This window comes from Cervus canadensis, chromosome 27, assembly GCF_019320065.1.
Source record: "Cervus canadensis isolate Bull #8, Minnesota chromosome 27, ASM1932006v1, whole genome shotgun sequence".
In the NCBI taxonomy this organism is placed as follows: Eukaryota; Metazoa; Chordata; class Mammalia; order Artiodactyla; family Cervidae; genus Cervus; species Cervus canadensis.
This window is the reverse complement of record NC_057412.1, coordinates 3,812,457-3,834,386: the sequence shown is the minus strand read 5'-3', so window position 1 is coordinate 3,834,386 and position 21,930 is coordinate 3,812,457. Positions and strand designations below refer to the sequence as shown.

Sequence of the window (21,930 nt, the reverse complement as noted above, 5' to 3'; positions counted from 1 at the left end):
AGCCAATTGACCCAAAAATTTTATGTCACAGTGAGTTGCCTGGAAAAAATATATCTACGTACTGCAATTTCAGATTCATTTAAGCTAAGACACAATTTAAATAATTCATTAGAACAACGATTGTTCATTGCAAATCTGTTCTTCAAATGGATCTCCGTTTATCTTGCTCATCTATTAATTGCTCACCCTTCTTTAAGGCAGCATGTTCAAGGTGCACGTCAAAAGTTCCACAAGTTTGTTCCCCCGACTTTCCCACTGACTCACCGCCTGACCAGAGACTGCTCACTGAAACTCCCTGGGCCGGTTTCATGATCATGTGTAAAACAGGGTTAATGAGATCTGCTTCCCCAGGGCGCTGCAAGAACCAAGTTATGGTTTGCAAAAGGCTTTGTGACTCATACATAAAAGGCTGTACAAGAAAGTAAACTGTCATTGAGCCTTACAAACAGTTTTCATCCCAATTATCCTAGTCAAGAGAGAAGGCTATCCTAAGCTTTCAAAAGATAATTCAATTAGCATGAAGTTCCGAGAATTTTCAAAGCTCAGGTGCTGACTCAGGTTTTTTGTCTTTTTTTTTTTTCTAGGAATCAGAAATGTCATTCATAGATAAGTGCAGGGAGGAGCAAAATAGAAAGACAGGAAATTCTTGGCTCTGGGATCTGGTAATAAGGGAGCCTGCCACTTTCAAATTACCTGCTGGAATCCAGCTCAAGACAATTATAGATGAAAAATCTTCCTGATCTTCAGCCACCTACCCAAAATTGATGTTGGTTTTACACTTCCTAAAGTTGGAGCAATGATTTTCATGACTTAGGGGTAAGTAAATTAAAAGTTAATCCTATTAGGCTTGTTCTTGTACTGTGTGTGTGTGTGTGTGTGTGTGAGTTGCTCAGTCATATCCGACTCTTTGCGACCCCATGGACTGTAGCCCTCTAGGCTCCTCTGGCCACGGGATTCTCCAGGCAAGAATACTGGAGTGGGTTGCCATGCCCTTCTCCAGGGTATCTTCCCAACCCAGGGATCAATCCCCAGTCTCTCAAATTGCAGGTAGCTTCTTTACCATCTGAGCCACCAGGGTCCTCCCTAGAGGGAGGATAGTCCTTTACTAGAGGATAGTAAAACTGAAAAACTAAATTCTAAATTGTATAGAGCAATGGTGAGATAATTATGCTGTACTTTAATTTTCCTACAAACATCTTAGGAGGAGACTCTGGGGAAAGACATTATTCATAGCTTGTAGAGTTACAGTATTTGACACCAACTAATAATTCCATTTAGCTGCACTGTACTTATTTTCACCTTTAAATTATAACCACATTGGGAAGGAGTAAATTTTTTCCTGTTATCATTTGGTGGATTTCCGTATTAAAAAGGCTCCTGGGCACTCTTGGCACTGAAAATATCATAATAATAATTAAAGTGATTAACATTCACCCTCTTCCAATTAAGACAGTGCCTTAACTGCACTGATCCAGTGATGAATGTCAATGTCTTGGCTAAAATAGACAGACTGGGACTACAAGTTAGCAACAAGTAATGAGTGAAAACAAATTTTTTCAACAACTACTAAAATAAGATGTTCTTGGCCACTAAAATAAATTTTTTTTGACTTTTAAATCAAGGAAAGGTATCCAGTAGATTCAAGAAGATCAGGAAGCTTCTCCTGGAAAAATACTAAAATTCCAGTTTCTCAAAAATCTTGGCAGATTTCCACTATAGGAAACCCCATTGTCCAGGTAATTTTCATAATTGAGATTAAGCAAGCAAAAACATGTATTATCTCAGTTTTTGTGAAGATCACATACCAACACTGACTCTATTATATAACTAGCCGTGTGACCTTGAGCATTAACCTCCCTCAGTCTCTTTCCTTGTCTGTAAATGAAAATGGTTAACAGGACCATCTGGGCTTCCCTTGTGGCTCAGCTGGTAAAGAATCCGCCTGCAGTGCAGGAGACCTGGGCTCAGTCCCTAGGTTGGGAAGATCCCCTGGAGAAGGGAAAGGCTACCCACTCCAGTATTCTGGCCTGGAGAATTCCGTGAACTGTATAGTCCATCGGGTCGCAAAGAGTCGGACAGGACTGAGCGACTTTCACTTCACTTCACTTCACTTCACTTCAATAGGGCCATCTAGAGTCTGGTGAGGGGACATTTACATGGTCCCTAAATAATTGTTCTCCACTCACTTTTCTCTTTTATTCAGATTAAATCAAGCCTCTGTAGGGGTCTAATTTTCCCTAAATAAAACTTTCAAGCTTTTTAAAATTATAGTAGATTCTTAATTACATGTAACTTATGTATACTTACATGTATATAGCATGCAATTAATGAAATATAGTGCCCAAATGACTTAGAATACTTAATAGTTGCAGTTCCACACTTTTAGATCATGAATGGGACTCAGGTTTCCAACACAAATCCTCAAATTCCATATCAGCTATAATTTAAGTGCATTAGATCTACTGATAAGCTTCGTAGCTATGAAGAACATAGAACAAGAACAAGAATATTTGTCTCACTGGGTTGTTGCTATCACCATGATGACAGGGGTAAAGACAGTCCTTCTAAACTTTAGAACCTAAAGTTCTAAAAGAGGATTCCTTAAGTGGTAAAAATTAGTACTTCCCTTGGGGGTTTTCAAACCTGTCCACAGTCATTCTTTTGACAATAGAGAATAAACAAATGTCCCTAGGAAATATTGGTAGAGACCATTAGGAAGTAATCTAAAGCAGCTGATAGCCCAACACAAAATTTGTTTGACGATTCATGTTTGGTCTTACTAGAGTGGCAGAACCATCATTATCCTAACAGCCAGGATCCGATTCTTCTTGAAGAACCGTCCGTCCTGTTGGGGAACTGCTTTGATAAGCTCTTGGGGTTGGAAGATGACACTTTCAGAGCACCCTTGTCAGCAGAAGCCAAGGAAACTGACAGCTAAACTTCTCTGCCACCTGCATAAGAGGAATTGCTGGGGAGTGGAAGGGGGACATGGAAAGGAAAAGGAGAAGGTAACCACAGAGAACCCAGATAGGAGAGAAAGAAATTAGCCAACCCAGTATGGCAAGACTGAGGCATCTCACTGAACAAGACCACAGAACTTCCTCCAAAGACAGGTGATGTGAAGGAAACTTCAGGGGGTATCTGTTTTCCAATTTGCACTTGTCCAGATTGTTTGTTTACAAAGACCTCTGCTCACTTCCTCCCCCTTTTATGCATCAGGATTTCATACCTGTGTGTGATGCATGGGGAGTGAGTGTGTGTGTGTGTGTGTGTGTGTGTGTGTGTTGGAAAGGACCTGATTTTCACAAATGGTGACCTCAGTGTTGACAAAATCAGCCCACACTGGATAATTCCCAAAACAATTCCTGGAAATGGGGTCCCAGAATCAGGTGTGACCTGAGAATATAGGCCTTAGAATACATCAAGATCTTGTTGTAAATATCTCTGGACTTTCACAAGGTCAGAATGAAGTGCTCATAACTTGATATCAAGCAGCTTTTGAATTTCTAATGCTTTGATTACTGAAGAAGCTTGTTCATTTATTGATAATGTTCATTAATTTTTGGTGAATTGTCTGCCTGCATCTCTGCCTAATTTTTAAGGCACTTTTTAAAATATTTATAACAACTCTTTACATATTAAGCATATGAGCTCCGTGACAGAACTTTGCAATTTTTTTCCCCTCTTTGGCTCTCGTATTTCACTAGGATCACTGTATTATTGATAAACATTTATGAACTATTTTTATAGCTTTTAGCTTTGTTATTATGTTTAAATAGACCTTCTGCACTCCAAAGGGTTTATCCATATTTTTCACTAGTTTTGTAATAAATTTTTTATTTTTAACTCTAGAATTCTTCTGGAATTTAACTTGCTGTAAGTTTATGTAGAATGTTGAGACTATGTTTATAAATGAGATTAGGTTTCCAGCTCTCTGTTTTGCATCTTCATAATCAAATGTGGGTAATACTAGTTTGTAAAGTAATGTCAGCTCTTTGTGTACCGTATCACAGTTTATGGATCACAACACTGATCTTCATTTTTAACCTGTCCTTAACAGAGTAGGAGAGCTGACCAGCTCAGTATTCTGCTCCAAAGCATTTTCAGAAAATAATATTTGACAAACATTTTCAATGTTTTGCTCAACTATTTGTTCATATGCTCAGATTCTTTTCTTCTTGAACCCCATTTCATGATTTATATTCCCTAATATTCAGTCATTTTTTGAGATTTTTAAATCATTTAGGGTAGAATTATAAGCAATATTTGCTTATAATTTTAAATTTCTCATTATTGTTATTTCCTTTTTATCTGGACATCAATTATTTTATTTTTGTATTTTCTACCTTAATTATAATAATTTTTGCTCTCTGTGTAATTTTTCCATTCTCATTTAAAGTTATATACTTTGTTATTCTTTACCTAATTACTAGCTTTTATTTTTATCCTTTGTTATAGAAAAATAGCTCAATATATATCAAATAAATAGCCTAGTTTATTATATTATTGGGATGTGTCTTTGGCATTTATTTATTTCCTACTTTATCTGTTAAGCACTAAGAAAGACATATTAACATCTTCTGCTTCTATTATATTTTTGGACTGCTCTTGAATTTCTAAGAATTTGTTTATATAATTTAATGATTTTTTTAGTTTGGGGCATAAAAATTTCTACACTTTTTTAAAATGTTATGGAATTTCTTCGTCCTGTTTAACAGTGTCACACTGTCCAAAGTTCAGAAATAACAGAAGTAAAACCACTGAATCACCAAAACAGTAATTAGAATAATTTTGTTGTGCACAAACCAAAAAGTTTGCAAACCAAGGGCACTCAAGCCATACATAGAGTGAGGCTCAGGTGGGGTACAATGTTATAAAGCAGCTTACAGAGTAAGTTCATAGTCTTCACTGTGATTGGTTATATTATTTGAATTTTCTCCAGTAATAGGGATCTGGTTAGTGGTTACCTCATACAAACCTTGGAAAACAGTTCAAGTGTTGTTTATGATTTTCAGAGCACAAGCAAGAAATGACCTATGTCAAGTCAATCTTGCAAAGTCAGCTAAATTAAGCTTTTTTTTTTTTTTGTATGACCAAACTGGTTGGGTGTGCTCAGGGAATTTTCAAGGCTGGTTTCCACTTGTTTTTTATTTTTAACAATGGTGAATCCTAATCCTACAGATTTACTGTAACTCCAGTTGTTTTGTTTGCTTTTTGGTTATGTAGATTTTCCTACCTTCTTACTCTTTCTGCGTTGTTTCATTTTATGTGTATCCATGACAAGAGGTTCTCCCTCAGATATTATTTTGACCCAGTCTAGTATTTACCTTTCAGTTAAAGATAACATATTCACAGTTATTCCATAAATGTGTATTTACTTCTATCATCCCATTTTAGAGCTCCTATGTCAAGCTTCCTTGCTGTTTTCTTTTTGCCATTGTATTGAGGTATAAATGCTATTTTAATTTGTGTTTTCAACCATCCATCTTGTTTTCAATGCTGTATGTCATCTTCTTTTAAAATATTTAAAGATATGTCTCTCATAAAAGCCAAGAACTGCAAATAACCCGAAGTTCACCCACAGTGGAAGACATTAGTTAATGTCTGAATAGACAATGAAATCCTATAAAGTAATAAAAGTAAACAAACTAAGCTATCTCAATAGCATGGATGAAATAAATTGTTGACTCAAAACATAAAATAATGCATATATTCTATTCATAGAAAGTTCAAAAACAGGCAAAAGCAAACTGTATTGGAGAAGGAAATGGTAACCCACTCCAGCATTCTTGCCTGCAAAATTCCATGGACAGAGCCTGGAGGACTAAAGTCCGTGGGGTCGCAAAGAGTCAGACATGACTGAACGACTGAGCACAAATTGCTATCCTAAGGCAACGAAAGTTAGGACGAGGGGACGTTAGTGGGGAGGGATGGAATTGCATCAGAGAGGAGCTGAGAAAGCTTCTGGGGAGATGGGAGAAGGCACTTTCTTATTCAAGTGGCGGTTACGCTGGTGTCACGTCGTGATTGCCTGCCACACCTTGCACGTCTGTTCTGTGCAGGATTCTGTGTCCCTTTTGGGTGGGCTTCCCTGGTAGCTTAGATGGTAACGCATCTGCCTGCAGCACAAGAGACCCGAGTTTGATTCCTGGGTCAGGAAGATCCCTGGGTCGGGAAGATCCGCTGGAGAAGGAACTGGCTACCCACTCCAGTATTCTTGCCGGGAAAATCCCATGGACGGAGGAGCCTGGCGGGCTACAGTCCATGAGGTCTCAAAGAGTCAGATATGACTGAGCGACTAACACTTTAGAACACTGTATAGAACGTTACAATGAAGAAAAATAATCTCACACATAACCGTAATGTTTTAAAAAACTATGTCAGAAAATACAGATCCATTTAGTAGCTTTTATGTAACTTAAAAACACTTCTGTTTTTACTTGTACCCCACCCTCAACTCTTACTTTCTGTTTTTGTTAGTATTGATATGACTTTTCATTTTTTTTTATTTTTATCACCCTTCAAAAACTGTTTAAGACCTATTCAATTGACTTTACACTATAATTACAATAATAGTCTAGATTCCATTCTATTTCAGATTTTTTTTCAATGTTTACCATTAGTCACTTTCTATAAAATAGTCCCATTCTAAATGTGAGTTTTCTTTTTCTTTTTTCTATCTTTTTAAAAATTTCTCATGGCTTGAAATGAGTACAGTATTGGTGGTATACTTTTTTTCAGCAAATTAAAATCTGAAAATTGTACAATTATATTCTTCTGTAAATGAAAACTCAATTAAGTAAAAAACTCTAAGGACAGACATATTTCTTCCTCAAAATTCTGAGTCTTGACTCATTTCTTCTCGAATTCAATGTTTCAGAAGAAAACTCTGAGTGTAAGGTCATTCAAAACACCAGGATCCTTTCGTTATATCTCCAGGGCGCATGGACCATGTCATCTTCTTTCTCATCAGGTTCATCCCTTTATTCTCCTCATCTGAATTCTGGAAAAGCTTCCCACTTATCTTCCATATTATGATCCCTTGTATCATAGGAAAAGCTTTTCCATTTTAATCTTTCTAACGCAAATTTTAGTCCTACGCATGCAGATTTTAAATGGGTTATTACACTTTGATTCTCTTTCTTCTTTTCCTCCCTCATCCAACTCATGTTGAATTTTTATGTTCTATGTCTCCTAGCTAGTTCCCTTTCTAAACTGTCTTTTGTTTTATTATCTCATGCTCTTCTTCATATTTTCTAGAGTTTTATTGAAAGCGTAAAGAGCCTATTCTTTGTTCTCTTTCCCAAGGAAACTCTTTGCCTTAGAAACAAAGCTTCTTTGCTACCCTCTTCCTTTCAGGACTCAGAACATTTGCTTTGGTACCACACTGAGCTGTTCTGATGTGGTGCCTCCATATTTAATGAGGATAGCTTATGCTCTTTGGTTTCCGCTCACTGATTTTTACATTTCTCTTACAATGGGCTTTGTGGACTTTAAGCAGCAAGGTTACTTTCTATAAATTACATGTGTAGCTGGCTGTTCCAGAGGCTGAGGAAATGAAGGGGGAACTCTTTCTGGTGGTCTACTCTGCTAACGATCAACTTTGGGTCTTTTCTCTTTGGTTCATCCGTAACGACAGGTGCGTGGAGGATCTTACCCAGTCTGCTTTCCCAGGCTGCTGCTTACCACATCAAATAGAAAACGCCATGTGTCTGGAAGAAACCTCACCTCACAGGCAGCTTTCTTCTTGATGTGAACCCTGTACACACTCTAGAGTCTCCTAACACAGTGCTTTCCTCTGCTATGGGTCCACATTGGATCCATGTCCATGAACAAAGGTCAAGAGGACATCCTGGCCTTTCTCCAAGGTCCACCATGGCATGCAGGGCTCAGTCTCCAGACGAATCACCCGTGGGGCATTTCTGAAAGTATCCATCTGCCCTGTATCCTCCTTGCTTTGCTTCATTTTGGAAAAATCTGAATTAAATATAAAAGAAATTATTCAATGTTTCCAACTTTTTTAGGGGCTCCTTTCCATAATTTGCAATGGGGATGTCTGCTTCCTGATTTATTTTTTTTTTGCAGTTATTGCTAAAGAGAGTTGAGGTGGAAGTGGTGTGTTATACAAATGATCACAGCCATTCTTACCTGAAGGTCATAATACAATTTTTTTATTAATTTATTTATTTGTTTGTTTTTGGCTGCACTGGGTCTTTGTTGCTGCCCAGGCTTTCTCTAGCAGTGATGAGCAGAAGCTATTCTCTAGTTGTGGTGTGTGGTTCTCATTGTTCTCATTGCCATGGCTTCTCTTGTTGCAGATCACAGACTCTAGGGCATGGAGGCTCAGTAGTTGTGGCAGAAGGGCTTAAATGCCCTGCATCATGTGGGATCTTCCCAGATCAGGGATCAAACCCATGTCCCCTGCATGGGCAGACAGATTCTCAACCACTGGTCCACCAGAGAAGTCCTAAATATGTTTAAATTAACTCATGAGCCAGAAATTCCAAAATTTCCCAGGTGAGTCATCCTTGAGGAAAGAAAAGCAGTGAGAGAGAGGTAAAGTGAACACCCTTAGGGATCACAGTCTTGGTGAGTCTCCAACCTTCCGTTGTTGTTTGTGTGAACTATCTCCTTCAGTCTGCTTTTAGTTCAGTTTTCAGGTGAGTCACCTCAAAATTTCAAGCTGCAAAATGGCCCAGCTGCAGCAAGGAGCAGGGATGCTTCCCAGAATCTTGTGAAATAACATGATTTATGACCAGAATTACCCAGACAATATTTCTCAGGGTTATTTTTCACTCTTCCTGTCTCCCTGATAACGTTAACTCAGACAAGTGCGTGGAGCTTTGCAGTGCTAACCTAGGAAAAATGAGAAAGGCAGTATCATTATCAAATAAGAACCCACTTACAGAAATATGGTTGCACTGGATTCCATATTACACTGTGAGAGCATCAGGATGAAGTTATATATCATTCTTAAAGTCAGAAATCTCAAAATGTATGTGATTTGAGCACCCCCCCTATAATTCACTGAACAGGATGAAATAATTATTTAACAACTAGAAAAACATGATATGTATATTTCAAATGCTTCCTAGGGTGAGAAATAATTCCTGGTGGTTTTCTCTTCCCATTAAGTGAGAAAATATCTGACCAGTTGATGAAGAATAGAGCGTGTGGAAGACAAAGGAGGAACAACCACTCTCAGCTTCTACCTGCCCCTGGGCTGATGAAGGAGCCTGTATCAGAGTGAAGGGATGTACTCTCACCCAGCTACAGATTGTGATGAATCCCTTATCACCTGACTTTACACCCACTGTCCCCCAAACGCTGGATTCGGCTGCGATTGAGAAGAGGGCAAGACAAACTCCTCTGCCTTATAGTCCTGTATTCTCAAGTGATCAGATTTTAAAATGTGTCAAAGATTCCTATTCACCAGTTCTGACCATCAAATGAGCAAAATGAATGGGAAGTGCTTCATTGCCAATTTAGCCAAAAATAAGATGCTAAACACTACCACCTTCTATGCATTATCTATAATAAGTGTACATAACAAACCCAAACCAGTAATAAATAAGGCTTCATTTTGCTCAGGAGTCTGTGTTGTTGCTTTAGGTCAGGTTCGGCCGCACAGTTTGGGCCTCAGCTGGGCATACTCTCAAATTTGCAAGAAGCTGGTCATTGGCCAATCTCGTATGGCCTCAGCTGGGATGTCTGGAACAATTCAGCTCTGCTCTAAATGTCTCATTCTACAGCAAGTCAGCCAGGCATCTTTTTAGGGCAATCATGGAGGAGCAGGAGAACAAGCAAAAATATATAAGCACTTGACCTCTGCTTTGGGGGCATCACACTTGTTAAAATGCCCCTGTTCAAGGCAAGTCACAAGCTGAGCCCAGAGTCATGGGGTAGAATAGAACAAACACCCAACCCGGAGCAATGCCAAGGGAGCGGGTACAGAGAGGGATGCGGAATGGAGAACAACAATTAACGCAGGCAAGTTACTGGACTCCTCCAGCCGGTTTGTCTACTGTTTGAATCAGGGGATCCTGAGTCAACCGGTTACTTTACAACATGCCTAACCCTTTATTTAGTGCCCTCAAATCTAGAACTACTCACTCAAATAAGAGTATCTACTCAACTAACCTCAAAACAGTTGAAATTGAGTCACTGAATAATTGTGATTACTATAATCATATTAATTGTGATCATAAATAGATGAAATTTAATTACTAATGTGTAAACAAAATTGGCTCATATCGAGGTAACTCATGAAACTATGGTAAGTCCATCTTTCTCCTAATGTTCAATGCAATGCAGTATTTTTCACAATGCAAGATTATTCTCTAACAAAAGAGCACATCCTGGAGAATGGTTAAAAATCATGATTGTGCCTTAAGGTGGACACATACAAGCCAGATGTAAGCAAAGATATGAGATTCTATAAAATGACAATATAAAATCAATCTTCAGAAGTACAGTGGCTTCCCAGATGACTCAGTGGTAAAGAATCTGCCTGCCAATGCAGGATCTGCAGGAGACATGGGTTCAATTCCTGGGTCAGGATGATCTCCTGGAGAGGAAATGGCAACTCACTCCAATATTCTTGCCTGGAGAGTTCCAGGGACGGAGGAGCCTGGAAGGCTACAGTCCATGAGATCACAAAGAATCAGACACGACTGAGTGACTGAGCAAGCAAGAAGTGCAGTACAAAAGTCATCAGTGTTCTAAATAACGGTATGCAAAAATAAATTGGAAATCAAAAATACATTTCCTCAAAATAGTCATTAGAAATGTATCACCCATTATTAGCCATTCATTTAAGGTAAGTGTGTTTAAATCCTCATGATTATATCTGCACTGAGTACTTTTTCAGGAAACTCTGTGCCTACCTTCAGGATAATTAATGTTTGAAACAGAACACTTAGCTATAGGTGTTTAGTGGTCACAGAGATTTGTTTGAAATCAAACTTTGCTTCTGAAAAATTGAGTATGAATTAAATGTTAAGCAAATTTTTGAGTTATAATTTAGAGTGAATTTCCCACTTCCATCTGCTAAAATGGGAACCACAAATTGCTTGAGATGGTTTCAGTGTTTTTTGCAGAAAATAATGGAAGTCAAATTTTTAATATTAATATTCTTGCACTAAATTCAGTGGTAACCTTTCTCAATCATTGGCATAATTCTTTTTTGTTGTTTGTTTCCACAGTCTTTTTCTCCTTTTTTAATTTTTTAATTGAAGGATAATTGCTTTGCAGAATTTTGTGGTTTTCTGTCATACGTCAACAAGAATCAGCCATAGGTACACCTATTTCCCCTCCCTCCTAGACCTCCAGCCCATCGCCCTCCCCCCCCACCCACCCTAAAAGCTTGTTGCAGAGCCCCTGTTTGAGTTCCCTAAGTCATATAGCAAATTCCCATTGGCTATCTATTTTGCATATGGTATTGTAAATTTCTATGTTATTCTCTCCATACATCTCCTCTTCTCACTCCTCTCCTCCCACCTTGTCCATAGGTCTGTTCTCTATGTCTATTTCTCCAATGCGGCCCTGAAAATAAATTCATCAGTGCCATCTCTTCAGATTCCACATGTATGTGTCAGTATACAGTATTTATATTTCTCTTTCTGACTTACTTCACTCTGTATAATGGGCTCTAGTTTCATCCACCTCATCAGGACAGATTCAAATGTGTTCCTTTATATGACTGAGTAGTATTCTGTTGTGTATACGTACCACAGCGTCTTTATCCATTCATCTGTTGATGGACATCTAGGTTTCTTCCATGTTCTCACTATTGTAAACAGTGCTGCAGTGAACAGTGGGATACATGTGTCTTTTTCAGTTTTTCAGTTCCTTAGGGTATATGCCTAGGGGTGGGATTGCCAGGCACATGGTGGTTTTATTCCTACCTTTTTAAGGAAATCCATACTGTCTTCCATAGTGTCTGTATCAGTTTACATTCCCACCAGCAATGCAAGAGTGTTCCCTTTTCTCCACACTCTCTCCAGAATTTATTGTTTGCAGACTTTCTGATGATGGCCATTCTGACTGATGAGAGGTAGTATCTCATTGTAGGTTTGATTTGCATTTCTCTGATCAACAGTGATGTTGAGCACCTATTCATGTGCTTGTTGGAATCATTGGCATGATTCTTAATTTAACCTTCTGGTCTGGTCAGATGAATTTCTGGCTGGCGGGGTCATGCATGCATGCACGCTCTGTCACTCAGTCATGTCCCACTCTTTGCAACTTCATGGACTGTAGCCCTTGAGGCTCCTATGTCCATGGCACCCTCTAGGCAAGAATACTGAAGTGAGTTGCCATTTCCTACTCCAGAGGATTTTCCCAACCCAGGGATAGAACCTGTGTCTCCTGCGTCTCTTTCATTGGCAGGAGGATTCTTCACCACTGAGCCACCTGGAAAGGCTGGTAAGTTCATAGAGATAGTTAAATGAAAACTGATTGGATTTTGCATCTCTCTTCATATTTCTTGCCTCTATGATCCAAAAAGTAAAGTCACAGTAATGAGAGTTGCTTCCAACCAAAAAGACTTTGAATAAAACAGTTCTATCAAGGCTACAGAATTATACTTCATTCCTGACCCAAACCTTTTCTGGCGAGTTATCTGTGAAGTTTTCCTTCTCTTTCTTAACCCACTTTGTCTTTATCTCCAAACCAAAATAGGACTCTTTCTGAATGAAACTGCTGCACTACCAATTTTAACTCTCTTTTTATTTTATTTTATTTTTTGAGACTTAAATATGGAAGCAGATCACATAATATGGTGTGATAAGAGTCCTACCAGCAGCAGGCACCCTTTCATCGAGTTTCTCTTGTTGTCAGCACACAGGTTGTTTTAGACATTCAATTCTGCTGAGGTGCTTTCAGGGGCCATGGGATACAGCAAAGTCTCCTCGTCCACAGAGGAGCATATGAAACACTAGGAACATAAAGTCTTTTCAGCAATCCTCAAAGGAAAAATGGAAAGTTTCTTCCTTTTGTACTGCTGAGACATCCCCCGCCTTTGTCGATTTCCAGTCCCAGCTGTCATATGGAATGAACAAAATCGCAAAAGTAGCTGTTTGTAAGAGAAGGTCCATTGCCTCCAAAATCTAATATTAGTGCAATTTGAATAAGCATTCAGATAAAGATAAGGAACCAGCACCATTAGAATTTTATGGAAACATATCAGGAAACAAAAAGGCAGATTTGTGGCTTCCTGCTCTTAAACAAAAAAAGGGACTTAGCTAATAGCTAAAATGTACCAGAATAATGAAAACAACAAATCTTAATTTCTGTCCTTTGCTTCCACTGCCTAACACCAGTGGAAGTGATTTTTGTCAACTGTTGTTTCTACATCCTGCCAAGCCTTCCCTACATTAACCTAAGTAACATTCATAAAATTGTTCTTTTGAAGATCAACATGATTGCTTTACATTTTCTCCTTACTTTATTATAAAGTACAGTACACAAACAGAAAAAAATGCATGAAAGAAAAATAAATGTCAAGAATGTATCACAAAGAAAACAGTTACAGCTTCCCTGATGGCTCAGACAGTGAAGAATCTACCTGCAAGGCAGGAGACCCAGGTTCGATCCCTGGATCAGGAAGATCCCCTGGAGAAGGGAGTGGCAACCCACTCCAGTATTCTTGCCTGGAGAATTCCTTGGACAGAGGAGCTTGGTGGGCTACAGTTGCAAAGAATGGGACAGGACTGAGTGGCTAACACTTTCACTTTTCACCACATTCCTGGGCAGGAAACAATATTGTCAGCATCCCAGGAGCATTCCAGCCTGTTCCTTCTCAATAACAAAGTCTCCCCTCTCCCCAGATATGCTCTTTATCCTCATGCCTAACACTGGAGTTTAGTATTCCCTGTTTTGTACGTTTTTGTGTATGGAATTACGTTTCCATCTTGTTACTAAATTGTGTCTAACTTACATCACTCAGCATTATTGTGGTGAGATTCACCCATCCATTGCATGCAAGGGTAGTTCATTTATTTTTTATTGTACAGGTATTTGCACTGTATGACCAACTATTCCACAATTTTATTTACCCATATGGCACAAAGTGAAGAAGAACTAAAGAGCCTCTTGATGAAAGTGAAAGAGGAGAGTGAAAAAGTTGGCTTAAAGCTCAACATTCAGAAAACTAAGATCATGGCATTTGGTCCCATCACGTCATGGCAAATAGATGGGGAAACAGTGGAAACAGGGTCAGACTTTATTTTGGGGGGCTCCAAAATCACTGCAGATGACTGCCCATGACTGCAGCCATGAAATTAAAAGACACTTGCTCCTTGGGAGAAAAGTTATGACCAACCTAGACAGCATATTAAAAAGCAGAGCCATTACTGTGTCAACAAAGGTCCATCTAGTCAGGCTATGGTTTTTCCAGTGTTCATGTTTGGATGTGAGAGTTGGATTATAAAGAAAGCTGAGTGCCGAAGAATTGATGCTTTTGAGCTGTGGTGTTGGCGAAGACTCTTGAGAGTCCCTTGGACTGCAAGGAGATCCAACCAGTCCATCCTAAAGGAGATCAGTCCTGGGTGTTCGTTGGAAGGGCTGATGTTGAAGCTGAAACTCCAATCCTTTGGCCATCTGATTTGAAGAACTGACTCATTTAAAAGGACCCTCATGCTGGGAAAGATTGAGGGCAGGAGGAGAAGGGGATGACTGAGGATGAGATGGTTGGATGGCATCACCGACTCAATGGTCATGAGTTTGGGTAAACTCCAGGAGTTGGTGATGGACAGGGAGGCCTGGCGTGCTGCAGTTCATGGGGCTGCAAAGAGTCGGACATGACTGAGCGACTGAACTGAACTGAACTATTGATATGCATTTAGGTTGTTCCCAATTTTAACTGTAATAGATATTATTGCTGTGAACATTTCTTTTTCTTTTCCACTATAAGTTATTTTAAGATATTGAGTAGGGTTCCCTGTGCTACACAGTAGGACTGTGTTATTTCTCTATTGTATATATGTTGTTTTTATTCAGCCACTAAGTCATAACCGACTCTTTGCGACCCTACAGACTGAAGCTTGCCAGCCTTCTTTTATCTCCTGGAGCTTGCTCAAACTCATGTCCATTCAGTCGGTGATGCCATCCAACCACCTCATCCTCTGTTGTCCCCTTCTCCTCCTACCCTCAATCTTTCCTAGCCTCAGGGTCTTCCTTTTCCAATGAGTGTGTTCTTCACATCAGGTAGCCAAAGTATTGGAATTTCAGCATCAGTTTTTCCAATGAATATTCAGCGTTGATTTCCTTTAGGATGGACTGTTTTGATCACCTTGCTGTCCTAGGGGCTCTCAAGAGTCCTCTCCAACACCGAAGTTCAAAAGCACCAACTCTTCAGCACTCAGCCTTCTTTATGGTCCAACTCTCACATCCGTACATGGTTACTGGAAAAATCATAGCTTTGATGATATGGACATTTGTCAGCAAAGTGATGTCCCTGCTTTTTAATATGCTGTATAGGTTTCTCTTCCAAGGAGCAAGTGTCTTTTAATTTCATGGCAGCAGTCACCATCCACAGTGATTTTGCATATGCTAATCCCAAACTCTCCTTTATCCCTCCTTCTTCTTTACCCTTTGGTAAACATAAATTTGGTCTCTGTCTGTGAGTCTGTTTCTGTTTTAAAACTAAGTTGCTATAAACATTCTTTTTACAGTTTCATAATGCACACATGCATATGTATCTGCTAGATAATTAGGAGTAAAGTTTCAGGAGCATGGAATATACATATATTAAGACTAATAGATAATTAGCAATTGTACTGATGCCTGCTTTTGTCAGCAGTAAATGGAAGTGGTTGTTCCAGGGACTCTCTTTATATTTGATATTGTCAGTCATTGTAGCTTTACCACTTTGGGGTGAACATTTTACCTCACTGTATGTTTAATTTGCAATTATATTTATATTTATATAATTATAAATATATAACTGCTATATAAATATATAACTGTTAATTATAAAGCAAAGCACTTTTTTATGTACGCTCATTGGCCATTGGATGTTGCCTTTTCTAAAATGCCTTTTCAACCCACTTGACTATTTTCCTATTGTCATGTTTTCCTTATTGATTGCTGGTGGTTCTTTCATAATCTGAATACAAGCTTTTTGTCAGTTACTTGTTAGGGAAATGTATTCTGTCACTCTTTTTTATTAGTTTCTCCATGACATATCTTAATTTTGGTATCACTATAGTCTTGCCTTTCTTAGAGTCTTAAGTAAATGAAATAATATATTATGTAGTCAGTTGTGCTGACATAATATTTTTAAGGTCTATTCATGTTGTATGCATTAAAATTTTATTACTTTTTATTTCTAAATATTATTCCATAATACAGAAATACCACAATTTATTGTTTGTTTATGCATTCACCACCTGTGACATTTTTGGGTTTATCTGTACTATCATACTCAGCCCCTTCTATTTGTCTCATTAATTCTTCATTTTTTCTTCTTTTGTTTGGGTAAAGTATTTTTATTATTCCATTATTTTGGTCACTATTATATTGGTAGTACTATCTGCCCTTGCAATTTTTTGGTGGCTTCCTTAAATGTGACAGTAGTTATCTGCCAGTTATCAAATGCTGGTCTGGAAGAAGCACAAGCTGGAATCAAGACTGCCAGGAGAAATATCAATAACCTCAGATATGTAGATGACACCACCCTTCTGGCAGAAAGTGAAGAGGAACTAATAAGCCTCTTGATGAAAGTGAAAGAGGAGAGTAAAAAAGTTGGCTTAAAGCTCAACATTCAGAAAACTAAGATCATGGCATCTGGTTCCATCACTTCATAGCAAATAGATGGGGAAACAGTGGAAACAGTGTCAGACTTTATTTTTTTGGGCTCCAAAATCACTGCAGATGGTGATTGCAGCCATGAAATTATAAGACACTACTCCTTGGAAGGAAAGTTATGACCAACCTAGATAGCATATTAAAAAGCAGAGTCATTACTTTACCAACAAAGGTCTGTCTAGTCAAGGCTATGGCTTTTCCAGTGGTCATGTATGGATGTGAAAGTTGGACTGTGAAGAAAGCTGAGCACCGAAGAATTGATGTTTTTGAGCTGGTGTTGGAGAAGACTCTTGAGAGTCCCTTGGACTGCAAGGGGATCCAACCAGTCCATCCTAAAGGAGATCAGTCCTGGGTGTTCATTGGAAGGACTGATGCTGAAGCTGAAACTCCAATACTTTGGCCACCTCATGCTAAGAGTTGACTCACTGAAAAAGACCCTGATGCTGGGAAGGATTGGGGGCAGGAGGAGAAGGGGGCGACAGAGGATGAGATGGCTGGATGGCATCACCGACTCAATGGACATGAATTTGGGTAAACTCCGGGAGTCGGTGATGGACAAGGAGGCCTGGCATGCTGCGATTCATGGGGTCGCAAAGAGTCAGACACAACTGAACGACTGAACTGAACTGAATATTACTTGGCACTTTTTCTCTTTTACAGATCAATGCAAATAACTTGGAAGATTTTAACTTGACTCATTCCCCTTCTACTTATATGATATGGTCATATTTTCTTATAAGGTTCTACTATTTTTTTAACATGGTCATTATTCATTTAAATCTGTTTATTTGTTCCTCATTTTCATTGTACTTTATTTCTCTCTGTATCTCAAATTTTGAGCCTGAATAATGTTCCTTCTGTCTTTGGTGTAGTTTAAGAGTGATAAATTCTCCTGGTTTTTACTTATCTGAAAAATGCTGTTTATCTATTTTTGGAAGGTATTTTCACTGAGTATAGAATTCTCCACAGCAGTTATTTACTATGAACGCTTTAAAGATAACATTTCATTACCTTCTAGCTTTTGTTGTTTCTCTTCTGAAGTCAGCTTGTCACTCTAATAGTTGTTCCCTTGAAAGTAGCTTGTTTTTTTCTCCTCTGGTTGCTTTTATTACTTGTTCTTTGTTTTTGATTTTCAGATGTTATATTATGACAAGTCTATGTTGGTTTGTTTGTTATTTTCCTGTTTGAGGTCTGTAGATATGATTGAATATGTGACAATATGTTTTGCTAACTTTGGAAAACTCTCAGATCCACTCCCTCTCGCCAACTGCTTCTGGCCCATTATGTTTTCAGTGCTCCAGGGGCTCCGAATCATTTTTTCACAGTGGTGTTTACACTATATTTCCTAATTTTAACTCTCCATACTTCACTTTGTATTTTGAAGTTGTACATTTTCTATGTGGTTCTTTTCCATATGGATTTGACTTTAATGCAATAGGAATTGAGATAATTTAGAGTGTGACTTCAGTCCCTTCAAGGACTGGCTGGATTCCAGTTTACTCTGACTCTTGTTTTGGGCTCTCAATCCAAAATAAGAAAATTTACCCTGTCCCACCAGAAAGTCCTGGACTGTAATTTTCTTGTCCCCAGCTACAGATTTCTTAAAAATTTTTGCACAGTACCTCAACTCCTCAAGTATCTCTTCCAGGTTTAGCAGATGCAAAAGAACAGCCCTAAATCCCAGACTCACCTTTCTGAGGGAGTTGTTTCTCTAGTGATTTCAAACAGATAAACCATTTTGTAATATTTTGTTCATATTTTCTAGTTCTTAGTGTGAGGTTTAATCCAACTTACCCTGTTCATCATTGCTGGAGAATAATTTATTTGGTTTAAAATTGAATATTTCTTCTGTAATCATCAGTTTAATCCTCTGAAACATTTAATTTTATTGCTTATTTTAAGATTTTCTTTTCACTTCCATCAAACTGTGCATTTCTGATTTCCATCTATAACCCCTATATTTCCACATATACTCTATGTATGTGTATAATATGTGTATTTCAGGACTTTGTTTTCCCTCTATATGCATGCTTTTGAACGTGTGTCTGTCCGGACAAATAGCTCTTCATACACACACTTCAATAAGTGTGTCTGCTCTCACAGCTGCAGCTATGTCAGTGACTTCCACCACATCCTCTTCGGTCCTGAAATATCCTTTGTGCGTATGTCTCATATTTCTAACTACATAGAGGTCAACTCCATTGAGATGCCCAGTCTTCATGTATCATTAAACTTGTCGGTCACCTCCCTCCCAACTAAACTATTTTGAAGGGATGTAGGACACCAGGAAGGGGGGCGAAAAGAGCATAAGGAAATACACATGCCCAAAGAGCCACAGTCAACTATTTGTTGACTTCATAAATTCAGAAAAGAAATATTAGGGAAGCAAAGATGATTCCAAGTTTGCTTTCTTAGAAGATATAAAAGTACTTCCCTTTGAAGTTAATTAGTTGGCTGGGAAGAAAGCTGTTCTGGGGAGATAGGTGCTATGCTTATCTTCTTTTTACTCATCTCCCCACCCCCATCCCACTCCTTCACCACCACCTCCATTAGAAATAAATCTTGAGTAATGCTCTCATAGTAGTCTTCCTGTTGCTATTGTTTAGTCACTCAGTTGTGTCCAACTCTTTTACAACTCCATGGACTGTAGCCCAGCAGGCTCCTCTGTCCATGGATTCTCCAGGCAAGAATACTGGAGTAGGTAGCCATTCCCTTCTCCAGGAGGCTTTCCCAACCCAGGGATCAAACCCAGACTTCCTGCATTGCAGGCAGATTCTTTACCATCTGAGCCACCAGGGATGGCCAGTATTCTTCCTAAAACACGCTGTTACTCACATGACTCCAAATATAAGGAATCCAGAGTATCATCTCATCTTCTGTGCCAACTCCAAACAACTCTGCCTAATTTTCAAGGCTATTTATAATGTTCTTATTCTACCTAGCCATTGTTTTTCATAATGCAATCTCTGTTCCAATCAAACTTCTGCAAAATACTTAATTTTATTCCATACTTTCCAACTGTTCTTTATGCTGATCTCAAGCCTGAAAGGCTTTCTCTACTTCCCTAAACTCTTATTAGTCTTAATTATTCTTCAAGATTCAATTCAAGTTCCACCTCTGTCACAAAGCCCTCTGAAACTATATCAGCTCATGCTGCTCCCAGCATTCTCTCAGAAACCTATTACAGGAGGATAACATCAGCAAAATGAAAACATAAGAATTTCTAGATTTTGTCCATCCCAGAAACATCCAATTGAACAACTATTCCCCTGCAAGAAAACACCTTCACAAGATCCAAGGATTCCAGGTAAGGGATTATAGTACCTGAGTGAAGCATAGAAATAAGGAAGGACTCATTGAGGAGGGTAGGAGAGAAAATTCATGCTCCCCCGGTCCATCACAGGTCCCCCAAGACCAGAAAGCCCAGCATGAACAGAAACACCCTCCCTGGTAGAAGGAGAGTGAAGTGAACACCAGACTTCCCCTCAAACCCCAGACCCTGCCTATCCCATCATCAGGCTTACCCCTTCAGTCCTAGGTAACCCTCTGCAAGTTCCCACAAGCCCAGACCAACCCCTCACTTATCCCAGTGCCCACTGGCTCCCATGGCCTCCAGGTTCCCAATCAGCCCCTGCAAATTGGGGCTCCATGTGGGCACCCACAAACCCAGACTTCTGTCTGGGCCCAGAAACAGGCCAACTACGGTGGAGAAAGCCTTTCAACTCACTCCAGCACCAGTCAGCCTCTGTGATCTTACCTTCCAAGCCAACTCCCATGAACCCAGTTTCTAGAATGGCTCCCTCCAAACCAGGCTCCGAGTCAGTGCTGTCTGACACCCTACCCAGACTCCAGACCCACCCATGAAGATCCATGAACTGTCTGACCAAGAATTCAGAATCATCCTCTTAAAGAAATAGCATGAACCACAAGAAAACACAGGACAATCACATGCAAAAGGATGAAACTGAATCCCTATCTTAATACTATTCCAAAAAATTCACTCAATATGCATTAAACACTTAAATGTAAGACCCCAAACTATAAAACTGCTAGAAGAAAGGATAAGGAAGAAACTCCTTGACATTACTCTTGCAAACAAAATTTTAGACACAGCACCAAAAAGTACCAGCTAAAACAGCCAAAATCAGTAAGCGGGACTACTCCAAACTGAAAAACTTCCACACAGGAAAAAAAAAAATCAGAAAAACACAAATTTAACCCATGGACTGGGAAAAAATATTTGCAAACCATCTATCTGATAAGGGGCTAATACCAAAAATGTATAAGGAACTCATACAACTCAAGAGCAAAATAACAACCAACCAGCTAAAAACTGGCAGAGGACCTGAATAGACATTTTTATCAAGAAGATACATAGATGGTCAGCAGACAAATGAAAAGATGTTCATTATTAATCATCAAGGAGGTGAAAATAAAAATGAGATAGAACCTCACACTTGTCAGAATAGCTATCATGAAAAACGCAAGATACAAGTGTTGAGAAGGGTGTGGAGAAAAGTGAACCCTATGCACTGTGAGTGGATGTGTAAATTGATGCAGCCACTGTGGAGAATAGTGTGGTTTCTTTAAAAATTAAAAATATAACTACCACATGATCTAGCAATCCCATTTCCAGGTATATATCAAAAGAAAATAAAACCAATATCTCAAAGAGATATCTATATCCATATGTTGACTGTAGCATTATTTACAACAGCCAAGAGAAGGAAGCAACCGAAATATCCATGAAACTGGGGAATGGACAAAGCAGATGTGGTATATATATAAAATGGAATATTATTAGACCACAAAAAAAGAAAATCCTGACATTTGCAACAACATGGATGAACCTTCAGGGAATCATGCTAAGTAAAATAAATCAGACAGGAAATGACAAATGCCATATGTCCTTACTTATATGTGGAATCTAAAAAAGCTGAACCCATCAAAACAGAGAATAGAATGATGGTTGCCAGGGGCTGAGGGTGTGGGAAATGAGGACATGTTCAAAAGGTACATATCCCAGTGACAAAATGAATAAGTTCTGGGGATTTAATGTTTTAATACAACAGGCTAACTATAATTACAGAATTATACTATATACTATAAGGAAGTAGATCT

At 38.8% G+C, this 21,930-nt stretch overlaps 1 long non-coding RNA gene across 1 annotated transcript; it reads left to right on the top strand.

Annotated features, from left to right (window-relative positions):
• The first annotated feature begins 465 nt into the window (after positions 1-465).
• On the top strand, positions 466-9,584 carry LOC122428943. The gene is made up of 4 exons (XR_006265853.1): positions 466-816; positions 1,623-1,736; positions 2,784-3,113; positions 9,136-9,584. It is a non-coding gene; the product is annotated as an uncharacterized LOC122428943 (long non-coding RNA).
• The last annotated feature ends 12,346 nt before the right edge of the window (positions 9,585-21,930 follow it).